Source organism: Rhipicephalus microplus, chromosome 1 (genome assembly GCF_043290135.1).
Source record: "Rhipicephalus microplus isolate Deutch F79 chromosome 1, USDA_Rmic, whole genome shotgun sequence".
Lineage (NCBI taxonomy): Eukaryota > Metazoa > Arthropoda > Arachnida > Ixodida > Ixodidae > Rhipicephalus > Rhipicephalus microplus.
This window is the reverse complement of record NC_134700.1, coordinates 155790505-155811578: the sequence shown is the minus strand read 5'-3', so window position 1 is coordinate 155811578 and position 21074 is coordinate 155790505. Positions and strand designations below refer to the sequence as shown.

The following is a 21074-nucleotide window of genomic DNA, read 5'->3' as shown; positions in this document are numbered from 1 at the left end:
AGCAGTATACCTGCTTCTACAAGAAAATGTCCCATAGAAAAGCAAAAAAAAAAATGTAATTGACGAAAAGAATATAGACTAGAAACTATCACTGAAAAGATTCAATTATTCGAGGCCTAGGAGTTCTTTAATGTCACCGCCAGGATAGATAGGGTACCACTTAATTTTGAAGGGCATGAAATCAACAAAACAAAAGTGCATTTTTACAAAGTTTTCTGTTGTTATGCTTGTAGCTCAGAGAATAAAGCGTTGCCTTGCTAAGCTCACACACCGGAGTTCAATTTTCAGCCACAGTGGCCGCAAGTTGATATAGGGGGAATAAAATAATAAGAATACGAACAAGAAGATGAAAAAAAAGAAGCATGTGCACTGCTTCTTGACGAGACTAGTCTCAAGCATAGTTTTCGTGAGGACCCTCATCGAGTGACCATGCAACAAGTACTATATATATTTCAGAATTGGCTAGATTTCAGTAATTCTGTAGATCAATGTCAATGTCAAATTCACGAGCCTGCGATGTGGGGGTTAGGCTTGGTCTAACTGCCCCCCCGTGGGAGCGGCATGCGGTGTCGCCCTAAGGGGTGGCACGTCTTTGGATCCTTAAAGTTGTTCGTACAGTACCGTATGTGCACTGCTCTTGGTTCATGCTATGGAACCATTGGTGGACAAATTAACATACAGTTTGCTTCGACGGCACTATCCTGATTTGAGCACGCAAAGCCATGAATCAGTTTGTTATTTCACCTTTCTAAATACTAACGACGTCTCACAATTTGTAAAACTGACAGAAATGCCTGACTGATGCTCAACTGGGATGAAATTATTCTATCCTATATTGCAGAATTCTCAAGCACGCTGTCCGAACCACACTTGACTGTCGGTCATTGCCACACCTTTTCACTTTTTAAACTAATAAAATGCTCAGGAGCTACCGAGACGTGACTGGTCTCAAGCATAGTATTCGCCTGGATCACCATCGAAGGATCACGGGTACAAGCACTCTGTATTTATAGAATCGGCTAGACCGGCAATCTAAACTCCGAAGATCAATATCAATACTATCAAAATGCGACGTCTTATCACCTCCAAAAATTACCCATAAGTTGTGTCAGATTAAAATGACAAAAGAGACCTTATATTTGAACGGCACATCTTTTCTTTTTCGTCAACTGAGGAGACAGAGACGTGCTCTTAAAACATAGTACTTGATGTATTCGTGTTATATATGCGCTGTTAGGCCTATGCAGTGCACGAATCGAATCGGTCTTTTATGGAATCTGTCGTCATGCATTCAATTTTCTTGCTCTCTATCTTTTTAACGTCTTGCTTATTGACTGAAGGAGATAAAAGCGAGTGGTAGCCGCGCAGTGTGAGCTTGTGAGCTTGTTTTAAGAACTGATGTACAGGCGACGAACTTCCCCGCTTTATTTCCGATAAGCATTCATTGTTACTTTCGAATAGTTCAGCACCTCGTTTCCTGCAAGGCAAAAAAGACAAAGACAATGCATTCCACCTATTAACAGCTGCGGCCCAGACAAAAGGACTTATTTTTGGGCTAGTTGGTGCATACTTGGTGCAGAAGACTGAGGCGCAAAAACATAACGTTATTTTTTCACGTTACGCTTAAAGTTATGTTTTTTTGCGCCTCAGTCTTCTGCACCAAATACCCAGACAATTCGCTTTCTAACAGCCCTTTGGCTGCTGCTAATGGTGTTTCATGCAGCGGCTATAGCACACCTCATTTAGCAAATACTTGCAACAATGTATGCATACCTTACACGGCGCCAGCATTGCTCCCTTGGTGTTTTCGGAATTCCTGGCTGCTTATTCAGCCATTGGCGATATACTCCACTATATGCTCCCCCCACCCCCTCCACGCACCGTGTGCGACCTTTATGTTGTTGCTGCTCAGACGTACAGCGAGGGGGAGATGAGGTAGGTGTGCGAGGGGGGGGGGCAGTTCTGTGGAGGCCTCTGACTGATAGCCCATTAAGCGCATTCTATCAGCCGAAATTGAAACGCCCCCTAATTAGGCACGAAGCGGGTCAGGGGGAGTGGAACTATGAGAATGCGTCACCCTCTCATTCCTCTCCATTCGCTCCGTGGTGCGATTTCGTAGAGCTTCGTTAAAGCACCCACGAATAGTGCTTGTTACATCGCCCGTACAGCCGTGTAAATAGGAGCGGCCGGAAATCGGTTGACATTGGTGGGTGTAAGGTTGTGCTACGTGTATACAGTGGTGCGTTCGGTCAGATATATACTAGTCAAGTGGGAGGCTTTTGCCATGACCGATATACTGTGGCTCAGTTTGGTTACAGCTGCGGTTTTGTTTCTACACTGCGCGCTTTCAGCGGCTTTCAGAGGTTACAAATACGTAATGGCTAACTCCAATGACTGCGTCCGGCTGAGTCATTGGAGCAGAAGAATAGTTCGCTTCCTGGGTAAACATTGCTGACTAGAAGAAGCTGCAACATACTAAATATTTTGCGTGTAAGCAGAGGCACTGTTGTGTAGTTCAGGAACATTTGTTTTTATTTTGTCGCTCTATAAGTAAAAGGTTGCAGAGAAAAAAGAAGACCAACAATCTGCGATTGGTTCAAACAAGAGATTGAGTAAACACAATAAAAAGAGAGGATCTTTCAGGGGCGAAGCTCCTTATGGTGTAGGTCATTTTCTCCTCGATAGTAGTAGTATAGTAGCAGTAGTAGCAGTATGTAGCCACCTCTAGTTTACGAAATGCTCAATAAATGGTGTTGTGTGTATGTGTGCTTGGAAATAATAACACTAGATGACGTTAGTGGTTTTTATATAGTTTATGGCTTCGTAAAGTTGACAGACAGACAGACAGACAGACAGACAGACAGACAGACAGACAGACAGACAGACAGACAGACAGACAGACAGACAGACAGACAGACAGACAGACAGACAGACAGACGGACGGACGGACGGACGGACGGATGGACGGACGAACGAAAGGATGGATGGACGGATGTTTCGTCCCACTCATCATCATTCGCTCCGTGGATATGCTTTGATTTTTTTTGTAAATGAAAACTGCGTTTGAATACATGCTCCACGTGAGTTTCCTTTCTTTACTCTGCTCATTTGTACTGTTTGCCCTGCGCAGTAAAGATGCGTTATTAGACATAAGCGCTGCATACTTACAAATTACTGATTGCGGTACCGATGCAGACCATATCTCTTATTATCGCAGAGCTTGCAACGCCGAATAAAATGCTATACAAAAAATCTAATTTGCAGAAACATACTATAGCTTATTCAGTTACGCCGCCATGCCTGAGCTGTGGTAAATTTCCGCGAATAGCCGTTCCTACTATTTGGTTGATGCCAGCGAGATGGGCTCCATGTAAATAGGTGTCCCCTATTGCACCAAATTTCTCATTATTTTTATCGGAAATGACTTGCACAAACAGAGCAGAGCTACGCAACTTGAAACGTACGGTTCGGCACGGGAGAGTACTCAGGAGTGCGTGATGCCGTAAGGGAGAACATTGGACGAACTTGTGACAATGTTTGATTACCGCAGGTGACCCCACTCTAACAGTTCTCTGAACTTTTATGCTGATTCGGGTCTCCATCAATAGTTCGAATGTCTTCGCTCTTGTAATAGAATGCTTTCAAATGAATTTTAGATATTGCTGTTTTTTCTAGATAATTATAACATATTCGACGGGCGAGTGAACATGTTCCCACCTAATGCAGATATGCAGTACATGGATCATGCCGTTCGTAGCCAGGAGGAGACGAGGGGGAGATAAGAGGTAAGGCATTGGTTCATTGATTTATCGATTGATATGTAGTGTTTAGCGTTGCGGAACCCCCATACGATTATGACCGACGCCATTGTGGAGGGCTCCAGAAGCTTCGACCACCGGTGGTTCTTTAACGCGCACCCAAATCTGAGCATACGGGCCTACAGCATTTTTTGCCTCCATCGAAAATGCAGCTGCTGCAGCCGGGATTCAATCACATGACCTGCGGGTCAGTAGCCTAGTACCTTAGCCACTTGACCACCACAGGCGGGACGAGAAGCAAGGCAGGCAGCTTTACCAGTCCTGAACTCGGTAGTCAACCCGATACTGGACAAGGAGGGAAGAGGAAGAACAGTTAGAAAGGAAATGAACGTTCACTTTTGCCCTGCGCCACGGCGTCTCTCGTAATGGTATGGTGGTTTTGGCCCATAATACACCAACAATTGATATTACTGAATGTCGCTGTTGGGCGCCGATGCAGCAACAGTTCCGTGCTTGATACCACAGGAGCACCTAAAGCGTTTATAAAACGCCGTGAGTGCTAAATTTTCGGGAAAAAAACGCTATAGATACTCAGACTATAGGTCTGTAAATTCAATCATACCTTAACACTATCCGGGAGGTCACATTACAAATAAACGATATGAATATGAAGCACCACGTTGTGGACGTTAATGAAAATTTTGACTATCTGGTGTACTATAACGCGCGCTCGCACCGCAAATTACGCGGGTCTGTTGCAGTTCACCGCCATTAAAATGCAGCCGCCACGGCCGAGATCAAACTCTTGACCTTTGGGTCCGCACGCGAGCACTGTAACAACTACACCAATGCGGAGGACATATACTTTAAGTTGGCGCACAAAAACATCATCGCACTTTGACTTCGCCCTTATTTTCGCTATAAATACTTATTCACATAGAAACAAACAATTTGATTGATATGTGGGGCTTAACGTCCCAAAACCACTGATGATTATGAGAGACGCCGTAGTGGAGGGCTCCGTAGAAACAAACAATTTAGGCCGGATATAACCACATTGTGATTTTGAAGGTCAGGTTCACTTTTCAAATGCCGACGATGCTTTCTCAAAAAAACTTTTGACCAGATGGATGCCCGTACTCTTTGCAGACCCTTGTTATTCGAGGGAAAACTGTGACGCGAAGATGCACGTTCCGAGACTATAGTATACGTGGAGTGTCATGCAGCTGTTATTAGATAGCTATCTATTTGATTCCACCGCAGAGAACTCAAGGTGCCATTTAGCTTCAGCCAGGTTTCCCTGTGAGATATACCGGCACTTTCTGCGCAAGCGCACTCTTGATTATGCACATTAATCACGCTGCACGTCAACTGCTCTCATGGACATTTTTTATTTCTTGGCGGTAGAGCATGCGGGACTTTGGTTTTGTTCTTGGCTAAGCCTTGCAAAGATCCTTCCAGGCCCTCATTATACCCATAGACGTCTAAGCGGCATAAGTAGAGGTCTCTCCAGGCTTAACGTACGGCGCACTTCGTGAAGTCCTGTATCATGACGCACCATCGATGACCTGGTTCGATCGACACGCCCTCCCATTCACGCCGTTCCAAAGTGCGAAAGGCTAAGTGCGCGGCTTCTTTCTTAGTGCATTTCACATCGTTCGGCTCCCTAATCAAGGTTGGCACAGCCCTGCTTCCGGAGAACAGCGCATATACTTGTGTCCTACGTCAAAGGCATTACTTCCTAGAAATATCGTGATACAAAAAGAAAGTGTCGCCTGCGGTGATGTATGGAACTTTCATGCATGCCCGCTAGTGTGGTCTACAATTAGCTTGGCGCGCAGGTGTTGAAATTTATCTATACCACCGGTTCACTTCGTTGACGGTGCCCTCGAGGTGCGGATGCATTATACTGAAGGGTTGGAGGTCGTCGAAGTAAAGAAGAAGAATGGGTTTGGTACAAAAGCTGCCATTCGCTCAATAAGTCACCGATCTATATCACTTTTTTCTCTTTTCCTAGAAACCGGGCTAGGCGTATAATGCAATTACCGTAATCTGGATCCCCTATCTTCTTTATATTATGCCGATATTTGAATTTCCTTGTGACCTTCCACTCACCTGCTTCAGAAACTACAGGGGAGGAGAAAGGAAACTAGTCCCGGAATGCAGTGCGATGAAATGTGGGGAGTATGTGAGACATATCGTCACCTACTTGACTAGCGTGCAAATTCGTAAGAAATTAGACGGCAACTGGAGGTGTCGGGGAACGCACTGGGATATTTTACTTATGAATGCGATGAATCATTTGTGGTGACCTAACTGGATTAACGACAAAGAGACTAAACTTTGTCAGTTGGGATCTGTCGAACTTCTGCGATATGGTGAAGAATAAACCTGCGAGATGATTTTTCTTGTTTATCCCCTTCAAACTCTGATGGCAAATTAGACCTTGACGCTTCCTAAGTGCTGAAGGCTAGAAGTTCACGCTGCCTCTCCCTTGGCGCTCAACGGAAACACCGGTATAAACGGGGCCGGAATAGAAAATGCTTTTTTCTTGCACATTTGTTGTGAGTGGGGCAACTTCGCTAATAATATATTGAGAGCAACACTTTACTCACTTGTTTGATCCTATTAATGCTTCGAGCAAATTTTTCGTCTGTGCATATCATTAGCACCTGTACAGCTTCATTTTCATCCACTCGCTGAATACAAAGTGGTTCATTATGCTACCTACAACACCGAGAATAACATTACCCTACTGTTACGAAAGCGAACTTTATATGTCTAACCTCACTGTTTCGTGAACTTTCTAACCACGTCACGCCGTGGTAGTCGCGCCGTGGTAGTCTAGCAGGTGAAGTGTCTCACTGTTAAGCTCGATGACACCCTTACGTCGCACTTTTACAGCCATATCATTTCAATGGCGCTAGAACTAAATAAGCACTGCGCTCCTAGATTTAGGTGCACGTCAAGTAAAACCTATGCTGCGTATGTTATTCTGCCCCTGCCACCATGATGCCTGATTATCAAACCATAGTTTTGACACGTAAAAACCGCGCAAGGGTCAAGATCGGCTCAAAATTTTGCCTCTTTCAGAAATCCCAGCGTGTGAACTAAGTTTTTGTCAATAAAAGCCCGTATTAAAAGCAAAAAAATGTTTCTGAACACGTGCGGTGGACAAGCGTCATGAATTTGTTTTCAGCCTTCTGTGTTATTTTAATAGCCCATTAAACAGACTCACTAGGTGCAGCACCTTATGTTTATTGAAACTGTTGGATAGCTCAGTTAAAATTTATTCCGAAAATGGTTTTCTTGTTTTGAGATCATCATCTTGTTAACCACTGCACTGTAATATTTTGCTTTACCGTTTTGTATTTAAAAATAATGTTCTAAATGAATTCTCTCGGGATGACGTAGCCAAAAACAAAGATGAACGCTTTCATTTATACCCTACTTCAATTTAAATTTGAATGAAAATTTGGGATAAGTTAAAAAACGGCTGAATTAAAAGTTTTTATGTCATGGGGGCGCAATCAAGATGACATTTTCTCTGCACTTTATACGGTATTTCAGGGGCGATTTAAAAGCTGTGTTCCAAACAAACTTTCGCAGCAAATGCTGCATTTACTTCAATGCTAACACGTCAGCACTCGTTTGCAAGTTTATTCGTACTCAAAATCAAGGCCTTTATTTACTTTCGCCGTTCCTGACTAAACAGAGCAGCTTCGTAGTGGCATCTACAAGGGCCTTTGGTAAGCCTCCTCTATGTAAGATATTCGGGAGCGTAAATCATTCGTGACGTATTGAGACACATATAACAAATGAGCGAAACATTATTACGCAGACGTACGCAACAGCTTATACCAAAAACGTTGTCGCAATAAAATGGCTTTCATAAGAAAAAAAAAACCTACCTTTGGCATACTCAGAAGAGCGAGCAGTTTAGGCTTACTTGTCACAGCTTTTTGGCAAAAACTTAATAAATGAAGTCACTAATTTGCTGCCTATTTTGGCAAAAAAGATAACACAAGAAAGTGACAGTTTTTCTGCAAACCAAACAAGCGCGGCCTTGATTTGCCTGTTTTTCTTTCGCTTTCTTCTGTGAAGCCATGTGCGATGATTTCATTCTTTCAATAAAAACGGCCTCCAACTCGCGCAAGGTTTCACTCCTCCCTTTTGCCCCCTATTAAAAAGCCAAACGTCATTTAGGCAGTTCTCGAACCAAGCAATTAAAAAAAAGTTCCTGGAGTGAAATTAATTGCCCAGGAGTGAAGCCGTGCCTATGGCAACATGGCGGCTGCGGTGGTCCTCTTACTAGGGGCGCAATTAACTATTAACGTTTTGCGATTGGAAACGAACTATCTTCCTCGCACGCCCAACAAGTTTAACGTGGAAACTTTTTCGCGTCACATAGTACTTCAAGTGCATCTTAGGGTTACTAACTTTCAGTTTCAGTTTATTTAGCATTTTTTTTTCAACAATCGCATTAAATGACAGTGTTACAGTTTCAAACATTGGATGTTTTCATGCAATGACAAAGGTCAACACAAAATATTGCAATTCAGATTAAAAAGTGCAAAAAGATGCAAGGACAAGAATTCAAAGCTTCTAAAAAGCAGCTTGACAAAATTCCTGACCTTAAAACAGTTTGGCCTCAGACGCATGGCCATGCAGAAAAAAAGCAATACAAGCAAACATACAAATTACAAGCAAGCAACATGCAAGCAAGTTAAACATAAGCGAATTCAGCAGCAAATAGTAACTGAAGGTTCAATGTAAAAATTAGGAAACACCGAAAATAAGGTACAGATATAGAAGAAGAAATTAAAGAATATAAATGAAGCATATATATAAGGCGTTTTTTTTTTTTTCTAAAAGAGCCAGATGCAAAAACCGAAACTTGGCCAAATTTCTGTGGAACGCAAAGCATGCCTAATTATCTTGAATTTCTAGAAGAGTTATAATCAAAATGGGGCAATTCTTTATTGTAATGTCAGCTCAAAAAGCCAGTTTTTAATCAAAAATGAGCCAAGTACTCTAACTGTTTCAATCAACGTGAGGTACATTCTTTAAACAAGCATTAAGCCAACAAACATGATCAAAACAATCAACATTGTCCCACCCAAAATGTTTCATTTGTCTCTTAGTTACTTTGTTATCGTGTTTACATTTGACAGGTTTTTAGCGCGGGTGGGTGTTCACTGAAAGACATGATGTTTAATGAAAAAAACTCGATTGTAAAGAGTATGAGGCTGACTTGCTTACTACGTTTTGCATTTTACTGATTCTTTTCGACTTTAGCGCAACACTATCTTGTCCTCCGTTCACTCCAACACGGTATATTTGAAACAAAGTAGGCACCAAATAAAATATTGGGCTTCGCTAAATAAGAAGTCGTCAGAAATGGCGTCGCATAAAACTAAGTGGAACACTTTTCAAGGCTTTTAATAGATGTCAGGAACAAGAAAACGCCGATGGCAGTTCAGAATAGTGCGCCTTTTTGCCAGGAAGGACCCCTCGCTCTTCAAGTCAAGTAATCGCCATTACGCCCGTGCGTCGAAGCACTGCACCGGCTGAAGCAAAAGTATGATGTCGATTCTATCGCAAAATACTGCTATACCGTGCACTCGAACCATTTTACACTTACTTTAGGAGCTAATTCGTGTTAAACGAATTGTTTCAATATATATAAGCCAAATACAAACTTTACTCCCCCAAACTGACGATATTTGGCACTGTATATTTTAGCCACAATATAGATTTGTGGTATTCAAGGGAGAAGAACATACTGGAAAAAAGTTGTTTCAGCAGGCCCAATGATAGTGTTAGTAGAAAAAAAAAGTGCGTTTTTTTTAGTTTCATTTAAAGTGCATTTGGCTCTTTTAGAAAAAAAAACGCTTCCTATGAAAGATAAACAATATTGCGTAGAAATGCTACGCATAACAAAAACTTATGTGCATAATACAGCTCATGCTTTGGCATATACATATGAAAAAGCAAAATGTACTAGCTACTAATCAAACTTAAGTAAGCCTCAAATTGAAGAAAAATTCATATTCACTCATTCATACTTGTTTCTATGTGTAAATTGGTCGGGAACAACTATCTTCAAATATAGAATTAACGTAGCATTTGCACTAACATATCAAAGCAACTTGATATTTTACTGGGCACTACAAAAAAGAGCATGTTTTCGACATCTTTGGAGGGCAAAAGCTGGGTTCATATTTGCTGGCAAGGCATTGAGAGAGCTTCCACTCTAGCAATTCGTTTCGAACAATTTCTTTTCCGCGTGGCGAATTTGTAGTCGCGTGAATGACAGGCGCCAAAAAGGTCCTGCACCACTCTCTTGTCATTATTTTTTTTACCACCACCATTTACTTACTGCCTGCCACAGTTCAGTCGTTCCATAGCGAAAACACGCAAGATCGAACGGCATTTATAAAAACCAGAGTTTCAGCACAGCAAAACAAGTACGCACTTTCGCATGAATTCGAAAGTTTGCTTCAGTACAAGTAGAAATAGAGCCAAAAAGCCATAAGTTTCATCGAATGTAAGCTGATTTAGTTCGTCTTTTTTAAAACGATTGAACTTTGCCTCTGCTAATTGAGAGTGATGTATACGCCACTTACTGAATATTTTGTCACTGCAAGCACAGTTTTGTTACAGAAGCTGCTTTGTTACGTCGCCGCTAAATAAATATTCCCAGTTTTTCAATCTAGTCATGTTAAACGAGCAATATTTAGCAAACTATAGTGAAATTATCTGCTCAAGATGAAAACTGAGGGTCCTTGAACGAATCAGAAACAAACTGCAAGTGAGCATTTGTCACAATACTTCCTGGTTTATTAAGGTCACCATAACAAACATTCACTTATACGGACTCAGTATCAGAAGCAGTAGTCAGACGTTGGTTTCAGATAGGAAAATAACCTTATTGTTACGTGACCTATAAATGATCGTAGAACAGCACTGTTAGTGAGAAAAGGAACGGTCACATTGTCGAGGTCCCCCGCATCATTCAGCACCCGGTCAATATCAGGAACATCGGTGGGCACCAGAATCGGATACAGTACACCTCGTTGGAGGCGTACGTTTCAACCTAAATGTTAAGGCATACCTATGAGTTATGCCTTAAGCGATAATGTATACTGGCGTGTGATGAGTAGGCGAGTTGTGCCGAAGGCAGATAAAATGGTATAGCTTGAGTTGAATTCTGTATGTTGTATCTCGCATGCTGCGTACTCTATTTATCCCACTCTCATGTAATTAAGTATATCTAGGACAGACGCTATCTAAATGTTCGACTCAAGGCGCATGACTTTTCTTTGAAAAGGCACTTAAGTCCTAGATCTATATCGGCACATAGAAAGGGTGTGGGTTCTCACCACTCTTTGGTGATGATTCGACTTTGTTTAGAGAGCATTTTAAAATGAAAGGTCAAGGGAGCTCGTTGAGGCCGCTCATATCGGCAAGTAGTCGCAGTTGTGACCAGCCATCACAATTCACGAAAGAGAATCACATTATCTGAGACTTGCTTGAAGAGTAGGCCACGTGTAGTGTGTCGTAAGTTTTTACACATCCGGTTGCATCTCGCCTTCTCTCCCTCCCTCTTCCCTGAATCTCTTGTGTATTCTTTTTATTTTCGTGAACTTTTTCGGCATATTGGCTTGTTCTTAGGAATGAGGCTTCGGATAGTAGCAGTGCACGTATGTGTCTCGTTGTCTAGAATTCCGTACTTTTTCTTCTTGTGCTGTTCAGCGATTACTATCAATTGACCAAGCTTACCACGCCTAAACATGGCCACCATTGGCAGCGGTGGTCAAAGAGAGCCACCGCTGCATGTGCAGCAGTTTCCCTTCTTTCTAACGAGCTTACTCCTTCACTGAAGTATGTGAACAAAAACAAAAAACCAAATGGTAACCACGGCTATGCAATCAAAAGAGATATCACATCGGAATATATCTCGTGTATCTGAAAGCGTACGACGCCGATTTTGGTGCCGCGGCACAGCCGGGAAATTCAACGACGCCATTTTATCCGCTCCGCGGCTCTTGGTGTATAGCTCGCGTCATTTAATGTTCTATTCCGAGTGACGCCTTCCACTCGCCGACTGACCGGGGGCCCCGAGCCGTGCCCTGGATGCGTTTTGTTGCTCCACTCCGAGAGCCACGTTCCAGCGGAGCCACCGGAGCGTGTCGAAATGAGGGTTGCATCTGGCTCGGTGTGGGCGAGCGCGGGCGCAGCCTAATCCGATCAGCCCGCTGTCAAGCCTATCAGCGGGGCCCATAAATAAAGTGCAGCCAGCGGCACAGATGTTCACTGCCGCGCGGTGCTCGTGGTGTCGGCCAACAATCTCGGCATCTTCTGCTCGCCCACCACCTCTGTACAAATGCTGCTCAGATTGTTCGGATAGCAATAGGAGGCAAGGATAACGTCATTGCACTCATGACTTATACGCTTAGATATTGGTAAAATTAGGCTGCGCACTTGAGGCGTAATTACAGTGTTTATGCAAATGTTCAGCTCAACGGGTCGAGCTGTTCTGAATGCAGAGCCCGTCTCTGCTTGACGACACGAGACTGTGCTTGGATCAAGACGAAGCAAAAAAAAGCAAGTGCATTTACGCAGATTTGCATCGGTGGTTAGAAAAAGGAAGACTCGAAACCCCGAAATCAAATTTCAGCTATCCGCTATAAGACATCAGTCGTAGTATTCGCGCCAGAGGTAAGTCAAGCATGCAGGCGCAGTTAGAAATTGAAAGAAACTAACGATGCTTGTGCACGTTCTGCACACCACTAAATTGCTTTTGACCAAATATTGTATTTGCGCGCTGTCAGCGTTTACGATGTTGCTTTGTTTCAAAGGTATTACCGAAGATGCATTTGGTTCGTATACCTAATACGTATGCCGTCCTAACGTACGTGGCTGCCGTAGGATCCGTATAACTCTTTCGAAACATTCACGGCTTCAAAAAACGATAACTTTGTGCGGCCCCCCTCAAGGGCCTGCGGCATCCACTGCAGATATTTATTGCACTTTCGCAATGTATGATCCAATGCAGGCGCACTTTGAATACTGTTGTGTGAGCTATTCCACTTGGAGCCAGTCATTTTTTTTCTGTTTTACTGGAAGCGCGCGATAATGCTCGATGTTTGGCGCTCGTAAGTGTTGTTATGCTAAAGGAATAGCCAAATAATGGCGTTTTATGAATGCTATAACCACGACATGACTATGACCCAGGCTTCTTACGCCCGAATATTTTAGATCCCACCATGTTTTCAACGCTCCACTAAACCTAACCACTCGGCTGTTCTTGCATTTCGGCAGTTCGACTTCATCAAAATGTGTTCAGCATGACTGAGAATCGAACCCTGGACCTTGAGCTTAGTGACTCTGTGCTTTAACCTCTAAGCTTCCATGATGGGTTCGAAGAAGGCGACCAATTATCGACTTAAGTGCCCTATAGTTGACAATAAAAGCAATAAAATGTAGAACTTTGTCGTTGCATTATTATGAAAATATGGCAAATGAAAGTAATAATATGTAAAAATAGCAAATGAAGAGTATTAGGTCATGTCGATTGTTGTGTAACCCACAATTTACAGTATCATAGAGGGGCCGCAGTGTAGTAGAAGGTTATCAGGTGTGGCAGCCATACTTTTTGAGGTATCGAACAGATGAACCACGTACAGAACTCGACTGAAGGAAGCCCGGTGTACTATCCTGAATACTGCCCAAGAGCGCCACACTTTCAATTTCTGTGTTGGTAACATTTTAGGCCAATAACAGAAGCTGTAGCATCTCCCTGAGCCAATAAGTGCTCTAATATGGCTAGTTTGATGACGTGGAGCACTTGGCAGTATCGAGAATAATGCCACGTTTCATTTCCCAAGTTTTTGTTATCGTCCCAGAACACCACACGATTCTTAGCGCAAACCGCGCCTGCAGTTTTCTAGAAGGTTCCGGACCGTAATAGATCATTTCGATAAGATCACGCCCAATGTGCGAACGGTACAGATTGTTCTGGAAGCTACGTCACCGCCAGCGATAACGCTAGAACATTCGACGGCAAGAGTATAAACGCCGACGCGCTTCGCCGCTGGTCAGTTGTTGATCGAAGGCCGACGCTGCGTTCGCCGCTATCAGTCCGAGACTGCTATCTGTGCAAGACTGCTGCTGTACTTAGACTTTCTCTTTACCGGGCACAGGTTCGCCCAAATAAACAGTTAAATACCAACACGAAGTTTCCTGTCTTCGGCCACGTCACGACCCCGTGACATCTGGTGGAGGTGCTGCTTCGTTCATGTACCGGACGCCCCCGTCAAGCCGTGAACCCAGCCCCCGTCGCGGAGAAGACACCGACGCCAACCAAGGGCAGCGAACGAGCCGCCGACAGCAAGGTCTCCCACCGGAGTACGGCCTTCTACAAGACAAGCCGCGGAAGACCAAGACCATGACCTCGACTGCAGCGACAATGACAACCGGAGCGTCCCAGCCCGCGATCGTCTTTCATCAACCCAGGGAACCACCAACGTTCCATGGCTCATCGTTTGAAGACCCGGAAACCTGGTTAGAAACATACGACCGTGTGGCCGCCCTCAACCACTGGGACAACGAAGAAAAGCTCCGTCGTGTGTACTTCTACCTGGAAGACACCGCAAGGACCTGGCTAGAGAATCGGGAGTCCACGCTCCGAACGTGGGATGTCTTCTGCGGCGCATTTCTGCAAACGTTCGCGAGCGTCGCTCGCAAAGAGAGGGCCGCTGCTCTACTCGAGACCCGGGTTCAGCTACCAAATGAAAAGGTTGGAATTTTCACAGAGGAGATGACCCGCCTATTCCGTCACGCTGACCCAGACATGCCTGAGGAAAAGAAAGTTCGTTTCCTCATGCGAGGGGTCAAACAGGAGCTCTTCGCGGGACTAATGAGGAATCCACCGAACACCGTCCAAGAATTTGTATCCGAGGCGACCACCATCGAAAAAACGCTGGACATGCGCACCAGACAGTATAATCGTCGCCTGACTCCAGAATGCGCTGCTGCTCAAGCCAGTGACTCCGACGACCTGCGTGAAACGATCCGAGCGATCGTGCGGGAAGAGCTGCGCAAACTGTTGCCTTCGGCGCAGCCTCAAGTGGATTCGATCGCAGACATTGTGCGAGAAGAAGTCCGGCAATCGCTTCGAATTCCCGAAACACCGCCGCCCGAGCCAGAAACTATGAGCTACGCCGCTGCAGTGCGCCACAACGCTCCTCCCCATCCACGCCGAAACGCCGCTCCGTCGCACTTCCGTCGCCAGACGCCACCGCCGCCACCACCCCCACCGACGTCCTACCGTTCCCCAGCGGGCCGGCGCAGCGCACCGAGGAAAACGGACGTTTGGCGTGCACCTGACAACCGCCCGCTCTGCTACCACTGCAGCGAGGCCGGGCACACATACCGCCGTTGCCAGTACCGACAGATGGGACTGCGTGGCTTCGCCGTCAATGCACCGCGTCCGCGGCCAGGAGATCGGCCACGTGACATCGCCGACTACCTGGCAGGAACTCACTGGACACCACGAAGTCCTTCCCGTTCGCCGTCGCCCAGCCGCCGCATGCCACCGCACCTCCGGCAATACTCTGGCCCAACGCGGGGCCGGTCTCCTAGCCCGTATCCGGGAAACTAAGGGCAGCAACCGATGGAGGTGCGGTTGCTGTGCGACGAACTACCGAAGATCCTCCGACGACGACGACGCCGCGACGGAGCTTTCCGAACACAACGTCAAACAGGCAAAGCCCTGACGGCGAAAGCTCACTTACCGAAAGTGGCCTGCCGACGCAACATGGAAGCAGCGGAACAAGCCGACGCAGCCGTGACCCGACGCCACGCCCTAATTGTAATGCGAGACGGCGAACTAGCGACCTCGACGTTCTTATCGACGGCCACAGTGTGACCGCTCTCGTCGATACTGGAGCCGACTATTCTGTCATCAGTGGGTCGTTCGCCGCGAAGTTAAAGAAAGTTAGGACAGCTTGGAAAGGCCCTGAAATCCGCACAGCCGGAGGTCATCTCGTAACGCCTGCAGGAATCTGCACAGCGAGAGTCACCATTAACGGCCGTATTTATCCTACAGACTTCGTAGTCCTACAGCGTTGCTCGAGAGATGCCATCCTTGGCATGGACTTCTTATGCCGCCATGGTGCTGTCATCAACCTAAAAACAAAGTCGATAACGTTATCCACAGAAGAAGCACTACCGCCGCGCACGCCGTCAGGACACCATGCCTTGAATGTGCTGGAAGAACAAGTCACCATTCCGCCCCGCTCAAGCGTCATTATTTCAGTCGGCGCTCCTAAATCACCTGACTTGGAAGGCGTCGTTGAAGGCCGTCAGCATCTGTTGGTCACCCGGAATATTTGCGTCGCAAGAGGAATTGCAGAGCTGCGGGGAGGCAAAGCAACGGTGATGCTCACGAATTTCAGCAATGAGTACAAACATGTGAACAAAAGAACAACGGTCGCATACATCGAAGAAATTATCGAAGCCACCAGTGCTTTCGCCCTCGCCGATTCTGCGGAACCTGCTCAGAGGAACCAAGCCCCTCCCATAGCTTTCGACGTCAATCCCAGACTTCCGAACAATAAGCAAGAACAGCTCAAGGCTCTGCTCCTGCAATACGAAGATTGCTTTTCGTCGTCATCGAAAATTCGGCAGACCCCAATCACGAAACATCGCATCATAACCGAAGAAAATGCCAGACCACTCCGTCAGAGTCCGCACAGGGTTTCGACGCGAGAACGTGAGGCCATGAAGAGACAAGTTGATGAAATGCTGCGGGATGACATTATCCAGCCGTCCAAGAGTCCATGGGCATCCCCCGTGGTGTTAGTGAAGAAAAAGGATGGGACCCTACGTTTCTGCGTCGATTATCGCCGCCTGAACAAAATCACAAGAATGGACGTGTATCCTCTCCCACGAATAGACGACGCACTTGATCGGCTCCATAACGCCAAGTACTTTTCGTCAATGGACCTCAAGACTGGCTATTGGCAAATCGAAGTCGACGAAAGAGACCGAGAGAAGACGGCGTTTATAACACCGGACGGCCTCTTCGAGTTTAAGGTGATGCCCTTCGGCCTTTGCTCAGCGCCTGCAACTTTTCAACGCGTTATGGATACAGTACTGGCAGGATTGAAGTGGCAGACTTGCCTTGTGTACTTGGACGACGTCGTCGTGTTTTCCTTGAGTTTTGACGAGCATCTTCGGCGCCTTGAAGCTGTACTTCAAGCCATCAAGACTTCCGGACTCACACTGAAGCCAGAAAAGTGCAGATTTGCGTATGAGGAGCTCTTGTTTCTGGGGCACGTTATCAGCAAGTCTGGAGTTCGTCCTGATCCACGGAAAACAGCCGCCATCGCCGACTTCCCGCCGCCCACCGACAAGAAAGCCGTGCGCCGATTTCTGGGCCTGTGTGCCTATTATAGGCGGTTCGTGAAAAACTTCGCCCGCATCGCCGATCCTCTTACTAACCTTACCAAGGCCGACGTGGAGTTTAAGTGGGAAACGCCACAGGAACACGCTTTCCAGGAGCTTAAACATCGCCTCCAGACGCCTCCGTTACTTGCCCGTTTCGACGAATTCGCCGAGACAGAAATACATACTGACGCAAGCAGCGTAGGTCTTGGCGCCGTTCTTGTGCAGAGGGCTGACGGACTTGAAAGGGTTATTAGTTACGCCAGCCGATCGCTATCGAAAGCAGAAGCAAATTATTCCACAACAGAAAAGGAGTGCCTCGCCATCATCTGGGCTACGTCAAAATTTCGCCCCTACCTCTACGGCAGGCCCTTCAAAGTTGTGAGCGATCACCACGCATTGTGTTGGCTAGCCACCTTGAAGGACCCTTCAGGTCGCCTCGCACGATGGAGCCTGAGACTTCAAGAATATGACATTACTGTCATTTACAAGTCCGGCAAAAAACACTCCGACGCCGACTGTCTCTCTCGTGCGCCTGTAGACCAACCGCTACCCGACGACCCGGATGACGACTACTTCTTAGGAACGATAACTACCGACGACTTCGCTGAACGACAGAGGGCCGACCCGGAACTTAAGGCCCTAATAGAATACCTCGAAGGCCGGACCGCCGAAGTCCCGAAGGTATTCAAGCGCGCACTTGCGTCGTTCTTTCTACGAAACGGTCTTCTACAAAAGAAAAACTTTTCACCGCTTCGAGCTAAGTACCTCCTTGTGGTGCCTTCAGCTCTGCGACCAGAACTCCTGCAGGCCCTGCACGACGATCCGACGGCAGGGCACCTCGGTATTTCTCGCACGCTCGCGAGGATACAAGAAAGGTACTACTGGCCACGTCTTACCACCGACGTCACTCGTTATGTGAGAACATGCCGGGACTGTCAGCGACGCAAGACACCGCCGACAAGGACAGCGGGACTGCTGCAGCCAATTGATCCACCTTGCCAACCTTTCCAGCAGATTGGTATGGACCTACTGGGGCCGTTCCCGACGTCGACTTCCGGAAACAAGTGGATCGTGGTAGCAACCGACTACCTCACCCGCTACGCCGAAACAAAAGCCCTGCCAAAAGGCAGTGCATCCGAGGTAGCTAAGTTCTTCGTCGAAAATATCGTCCTACGTCACGGCGCCCCGGAGGTCCTTATCACCGACAGAGGAATGGCATTCATTGCCGACTTAACTCAAGCGATCTTGGCATACAGCCAAACAAACCACCGCCGGACGACAGCGTACCACCCACAGACCAACGGCCTCACCGAGCGGCTTAACAAGACGATCGCCGACATGCTGTCAATGTACGTCGATGTCGAACACAAGACGTGGGACGCCATTCTTCCGTATGTGACCTTCGCATACAACACGGCGGTGCAGGAGACGACGCAGATATCTCCATACAAATTGGTCTACGGAAGGAGCCCGGCAACGACGCTCGATGCCATGTTACCCAACGTCACCGACGAAGAAAACCTCGATGTGAGCGAGTACCTTCAACGAGCCGAAGAAGCCCGGCAACTTGCGCGTCTCCGTATCAAGAATCAACAGACGACCGACAGCCACCGTTACAACCTTCGACGACGCTTCGTGGAATACCAGCCCGGTGAACGTGTTTGGGTGTGAACGCCGATACGCCGACGTGGACTAAGTGAAAAGCTTCTGCGACGGTACTTCGGACCGTACAACGTGGTTCGACGTCTCGGCCCACTTGATTACGAGGTTGTCCCCGACGGCATCACGAACTCTCAACGACGCCGATCGCGACCTGAAGTCGTCCATGTCGCGCGCCTCAAGCCGTTTCATGCGCGTTAACAAACTGAACCAGTGTTTTTTTTGTATTATTGTTGTATCGGAATTTATTCATTGTACTTTCTTGCATTATTATTGAACTTTCATCTTCAGTTAAAGCATCGGGACGATGCCTTTTTTTCAGAGGGGGGCAATGCCACGTTCCATTTCCCAAGTTTTTGTTATCGTCCCAGAACACCACACGATTCTTAGCGCAAACCGCGCCTGCAGTTTTCTAGAAGGTTCCGGACCGTAATAGATCATTTCGATAAGATCACGCCCACTGTGCGAACGGTACAGATTGTTCTGGAAGCTACGTCACCGCCAGCGATAACGCTAGAACATTCGACGGCAAGAGTATAAACGCCGACGCGCTTCGCCGCTGGTCAGTTGTTGATCGAAGGCCGACGCTGCGTTCGCCGCTATCAGTCCGAGACTGCTATCTGTGCAAGACTGCTGCTGTACTTAGACTTTCTCTTTACCGGGCACAGGTTCGCCCAAATAAACAGTTAAATACCAACACGAAGTTTCCTGTCTTCGGCCACGTCACGACCCCGTGACAATAACATACCCCGGAAGATATCTTCTCCAGAATTTCGAAGTTTGCAGCCATTACGCGAACCATTGTCTAGATTTCTGACTAAAGAGCCGTTTGTTGTTATGAATAGAGTGACGAAATGAAGCGACACGTTCATGTAAGGCGATGAATAGGATAGATGACGCCAGAGGGCTTGTGAAGACGGCATCGCATGAACGACGAGTTCCTGACAGCAGAATTGCGCTTAGTTGAGGAGGGAGAGGAGGGGAGGGAAGCCTTTGTTTCGCGCAGCTTTCACCTTTAAAATACGACACGGGCGACATTGGTCGACGTTTCCGAGATCATAGCAGTCCCACTTTTCAGGCGGGACGTGGTCAACAAACGGTCTGCTCCGACGGAACCCGGTGTTGCGGCGGCAATGAAATGGTGCGAACGACGTTCGCCTGAATTGGAACTAAGGAATAACGTGACAACATGTGCCCGTTAAAGGACCATGGTTTGAAGCCAGCTTAGCCCGAGTAGCCTTTTTTCTTTTTATTTTATTCATCAAGGGAGGCATGGTGAAAGATGAAGCAGTACGGAATGAAAGGGCACTCCATCAACAGCGATGCTTCAAGAAGGGCGTGTATCGTAAAACAATAAATTGACGCGGTCATTCTCCCTCGAAGAGTGGGTTTTCGCTCAGTAACGTAAACGTTTTCGCATACATTGTGGTTGCTGGCGCACTCACTCGAGAAAGCAGGGTACATCTAGTTCGTGTTTATTGCCATGAAGGAGTCGGGGTGTGCTTGTTTATTTTAGGGTTCCTTGAATGTTTCTTAAACGACCTTTCGAAACACAACAAATAAACGCGTTATTCTCTCTTGGCGCTTCCCTTCTTTTCGACAGAATTTGTGACGCAACAGTCTTTTCATTTGATGTCATGCAGAAATCACTCCTCGATTGTCTTGTGTACCAAGAGTACCAATTATAATTTGATTGATATGGTGAATTTAACGTACAAAAACAATTATATGATTATGAGAGGCGCCGTAGTGGAGGTTTCAAAATTTTTGACTACCTGTGGTTCTGTGACGTGCACCCAAATTACCAGTTAAAGTTTGTATTAAACCCGGCTTTGCCAGGTAGTCGTACACCCGTTGCTGCCTTCTCTCACATGTGCGCGATAGACTGGTTTCATTTTGTTTTGTGCAAGAAGAGACAACAGCGTGGAGCCAGAAGAGCGCGCAATCCTGATAGACTGAACGGTTAGTGCGGGCATTTGTCGACGTGCTTTGTGAAGAAATATGTAGTGAAAAAGAGTTAGCGCCTCTGGGACTGGCATTGAAGGTGAAAAGGAAACCTCTGATGCTTTTCAAGCCGGGGTGGTCTGGGGTTTTGCTAAATACAAATTTCAATGGCGCATTGGGACAGATAGCTGCGTACGGCTGGGGGACATGAAGTAGGTGCTCCATTCGACCAAGACAGCGGCTGCTCCTTATCGC

The 21074-nt window shown here is 46.5% G+C and overlaps 1 protein-coding gene across 5 annotated transcripts in view; it reads left to right on the top strand.

Annotated features, from left to right (window-relative positions):
• LOC119178092 (calcitonin gene-related peptide type 1 receptor-like) overlaps positions 1-21074 on the top strand; it is a 184791-nt gene that overhangs the window by 51399 nt on the left and 112318 nt on the right. For 4 of the 5 annotated variants that reach the window (XR_012893934.1, XM_075887535.1, XM_075887533.1 and 1 more), the window contains exon 2: positions 3727-3785. The exons of the other annotated variant lie outside the window; for it this stretch is intronic. The gene's annotated coding sequence lies outside the window, so the exon portion shown is untranslated. The remainder of the gene's footprint in view (positions 1-3726; positions 3786-21074) is intronic. 5 annotated transcript variants of the gene reach the window in all.